General features: G+C 46.6%; 1 pseudogene; it reads right to left on the reverse strand.

Moving 5' to 3' along the window:
• Positions 1–5,000, reverse strand: part of LOC146859608 (28S ribosomal RNA) — a 12,866-nt pseudogene that overhangs the window by 2,406 nt on the left and 5,460 nt on the right.

The following is a 5,000-nucleotide window of genomic DNA, read 5'->3' on the forward strand; positions in this document are numbered from 1 at the left end:
ACGAACAGTCCTGATTAGCAGGACATCAATAATCAATGCAATAAGTAGTGACTATGGGCCATATGTAGGTAGGCCAGAAATACCGATTCCTAAATACCGAATTTTACCGATTCGGTATTCAGAAATCGGTATTTGCTATGTACCAAATAGTTCGGTAAAAATTACCGTATCGGTAACATTCGGTAAATGAATACCGATTCCACAATACCGACCGGAGTTTCGAATCAGTAAATACCGAATCGGTATTTTCCGATTCGGAAATTCAAATACACATCATTTGATGAATCAGCCAATCCTGTGCAAACCCAACCCCACCCAACCAGGAAGTGGCCACACCCAGGCAGGTGCACACAATCAGCAGACTCTGGAGAGGTTGGGAGTGCAGAGAAGAGGAACAGAGCCAGTGCCTGATTCAGCACAGGAAACTGCAACAATGGCCAGCCAGGACACAGAGAGGGATGGAGGGGAGAGGAAGAGAAAGCTGAAATTCAGCCAAAAGGAACTGCAGGTACTTGTGGAGGAGGTGGTAAAGCAGCACCTTAAGCTTTTCGGAAAATAGTCCCTGCAAGTGGCTGAATCAGAGAAAAGGAAGATCTGGCTGGGAATCCAGGCACAGGTAAATTCCATTGGAGTAAACCTCCGGGACATTGATGTGCTGAAGAAGCGGTGGTACGATCTCCGCATCATCACAAAGAGGAAGATGGCTGAACTGAAGAAAGAGGCCAGCCGGACAGAAGGAGGAAGGAATAGGGCACCTGCCCTGACAGAACTGGAGGAGCTTGTGGAGTTTACAATTGAGCCCGAAAGTGTCGTGAGGATTGGGGATGCGAGACAGCTCTGCCAGAGCCGCCACAAAACAAGGTAAGACGCATGCACAGCATTGTGCCCCCCTACCCCTATCCCAAATCCCCAATTGGCCAATGAGAATCCCACTCCAGTACAGGTGTTAGTGCATACCAGCAATGCATTATGGGAGATGTAGTCTGTGAAACCCCAAACATGACAATAATTGTGCAGAACAACTAGGCATGTTACACACATTATCGATAAGCAGGCATACGACAATGAGAGAGTGTTGTAGATATGTATTATGATGATAGCAATGCAGGGTTGCAGGTACACTGAGCTGATGTTGAATTTCTGTCCACAGGCGATACTTCGCGCAGGACTGCACAGGAGAAGGGAGAGAGGGCACCACGGAAGGGCAGCTCAGAGAAGACCACCACGAGTTCTGGGCAGACAACAGCACCACAGACAGCCTCACCACCACAGCCAGCCACGCCACCACAGCCAGCCTCACCACCACATCCAGCATCGCCAGTCCAGCTGGCCTCAACCGCATCGACACCACCTGCATTGTTCAGGTCTAGGAGGCGTGCTGTTGCCAGATTACATGTCTCAGAGTCCTCATCAGAAGACTCGAGGGCTGCGGAAACATCCACTGTGCCACTGGATGGTTGCCATGCCGGTGTGCACTCCGCCTCTGAGGGAGCACACACAGGTGCCAGACGTCGCCGCAGGGCTCTGGTGCGCAGTCCACCTCCACAGGGTGAGAGCCATGGCGTATTCTTAGGGCTGGAGGCCACCATGGTCAAGGTGCAGCGCCTACAAAGAAAGGCAATCTTGTCAGTCCAGCGCCAAATGAAGGGCCGCAATGACACAATGGGCAACATTGACAGGGGCATAAGCGCAATGGCTGAGGGCATGACGGAGATGGCTGCGGGCATGCGGGACATGTCCCAGTCCGTCATGCTGCTGTGCACAAAGATGGATGAGGACAGAGCAGCACGGCAAAGGGAGAGGCAAAGAAAGATCACCACACAAGGGCAGTGAACCGCCTGGCAACTGCCACTTCGCTGCTCTGCAGGCGCTCCGTGGGAATGCAGGAGGGGCTTGCGCACTGCAGCAATGATGTGTCAAGGGGGATGGTGAGGGTGACCAGTGCACTTGAGGTGCTGCTTACAAGCCAGTCTGCCACAACTGGTGCTGTGGATGCTGGGGACAGCGAGGACACCACCAGTAGGAGCAGCATTACCCCCCCTGTCACAGCCACACGGAGGAGCAACAGACGGCATGGGGCTGCCACTGGTCCCACAGCCAGTGAGGACACTCAATCACTGGCATCCCGCACTGTAGTGTGTGGGCGCAGACACTGATGCTGCACTCAATTGCAGGACACAGTTGGGTGAAGTAACCCTTGACTTCAAACTCTTGATTTCACATAATTGATAGGCCAGTTGTGGGGTTGTGTTGTGGCGTAGTGCCGCATGAATAAAACTACGTCATGGCATACAACTGCTGGCTGTGTCCCCTTACTTACTTAGAAATAGTTGCATGTGATCTCTGCCCGTCTCTCTCTCCCATCTGTTGCAGTTGCCACTCCTGCTGCGTTGGGCTCTGGCTGTGCAGACTCATCGTCATGGTCCTCAAAATCTGTTATTTCCACCTCTGTACCTGTCTTCGTGGCAAGGTTGTGCAGCATTGCACAAGTGGCAATGATCTTGCAGCAGATGATGGGTATGTACTGGCGTGCGCCTCCGCTTTTGTGGAGGCAGCGGAACCTGCTTTTCAATAGTCCAAACGTGCGCTCCACCACGTTGCGTGTTGATTTGTGTGCCACATTATATCGTCTTTCACTCAGGGTTGATGGGTGTAGGTAGGGAGTGAGGATGAATGACCGCACGGCATATGCACTATCGCCTAGGTGAGTAAGAGAGTACCATTAGTCACATGCCTCAATACACATTCATTTGCGATAAGTATTAGGGAGTGTCACAGTGATTTACCTAGCAGGTATCCTTCTCCAAATTCTCCGGCAACCAGTCGTGTGTAGATCCCACTGTTCTGGAAGATGAAGGAGTCGTGGGTGCTCCCAGGGAACTTAGCTACGATGTCAGTGATTATGTTGCCAGCATCGCAGATTATCTGCACATTTATGGAGTGGGTGTACTTTCTGTTCCTGTAGATGTGCTCTGTGGCTGCTGGTGGGCAGATTGGAATGTGTGTGCCATCAATACAGCCTATGACATGCGGGAACTGTGCCATCTGGTAAAAGTCGGTCTTTGTTTTCTGCAGTTCACCCTGTGTGTTTGGGAAGCTAATGTAGTATTGCATTCTCTGCATCATGGCATCCAGGAACTTCCTGAAGAAACGGGACAGGCAACTCTGGGATACCCCGCCTACCGCAGCTATCACACCCTGGTAACTGCCAGATGCGAGTAGATGTAGGCTACAGAGCACCTGCACATGTGGTGGTATGGCATGCGCCCTTGTTGTTGGATGGTCCAGGAGTGGGTGCAGGTCCCTTATCAGGTCCATGATGGTTTGGGTGTGTAGCCTGTACCTTTCATGTATCTCAGCCTCAGTCTGTTGAAAGAGTGTGATGCGCTGTCTGTAAATGCGTTCCTCCCGTCTCCAAATCCTCAGACCTGCTGCCTGTAGACATAGGCGCCTTGCAATCACATACAGAGCGGCCATGGTGTTCACGCTGTTGCATTTTGGGATTGCTTATATGCACTGTGGCTGTTTACCACCTGATTTCACTCTGTGTTAATTACCGACTCTTAAATACCGAATTTCATGGAATTCGGTAATACTGACTTTACCTACATCTCTTGTATCGTTTTACCACTTCATATTTACCGAATCGGTAAATATGAATTCGGTAAATATGAATCGGTAATTTAGAATTCGGTAACGATGAATCGGTATTTACCGATTCATATTTACCGAATCCTTCTTTTTGGACTCCTACATCTCAATTGCCTAAATACCGGTCGGTAACTGGATATTTACCGAATTTCGGCCGTTACCGACCGGAATTTAGCTACCTACATATGGCCCTATGTGTATGTAGTTATTTGAGACCTATTTTATTCAAGACATTTCAATAATCACGATGTAAACATTTGTATCTAAATCATTATACTATAAGCACACAACTATAAAAAATACACATCTATAAATTGCACATCTAGTTTGAAAATACATTTCTATAAACTTCACATCTATAAAATCCACATCTATACTAATTCTTGTGTCAACTATTAACTATTACGTGACTGTTGAACCACATGTAAATATTAGTGAATCAACATTTAGGCTAATACGTTTTATAAAAATGACATGTGTGCTGTACGATAGTGTACATCTCAGTGTTTGACCTGAAATTTAATTGTCCATGAATACTTGGCACATTTTTAGAGTGTCCATTAAAGTAGTCAGGCAAACATTCTTCTTGAATGGGATCGACATTTGCAAACCAAGATCAGCCAGAGCAACATCATTACATTGAGGCCAAATACCCCGACATCCTACAATAAAGCCATGAAATTTTACAGTTTTACAGTTGGTAAGATCTTTGATTTGCTGTGATAGATCCTGATAGTATTTAACTTTACTCTCATACGCTAATTCAAGGGAATTCTGTGAGTTTTCATAACGAATTGAAACATCAACCACTACAGCAGTACCATTTTTGGTGAACACTGCATCTGGTTTTCTTAGGTCACCTTGACTATTTTTGACATGAGGTTCCCTGTATGTCATCCACCCACACCTTTTTGCTCTATCAATTAGCAATTCCAACACTTTGCTATGCCTTTTTATTCTTATGTCCTTGGTTTTAGGACATGCACCTGAAATATGTGAAATTGTTTCACACACATCTTTACAGTATCTACAAGTAGCAAATGTACGATTTCTTCCCCTAGTGATGGTTTCTCTAGTATACAGGACATTTGCTCTCAACATCAGCGCGGCTATGTATTGGTTTTCTTTTATTTTATTATGTTTTCTGATCCAAAAATTTGAGGTTGGATTACTTGCTAAGTATTTTATACCATCACCTTGGACAGGGAGATTTGCCCATTTCTCAAATTCCTCTTTCCTCCAATCATATGTTGCTACCAAATTCAATTCATGACTCAGAAATCTACTGTCTAAAATGTTGAGTTTGTGTGTTTTAATGATGCTATCAATTTTTTCATTGATTACTTCTC

This window comes from Triturus cristatus, chromosome 3_1, assembly GCF_964204655.1.
Source record: "Triturus cristatus chromosome 3_1, aTriCri1.1, whole genome shotgun sequence".
In the NCBI taxonomy this organism is placed as follows: domain Eukaryota; kingdom Metazoa; phylum Chordata; class Amphibia; order Caudata; family Salamandridae; genus Triturus; species Triturus cristatus.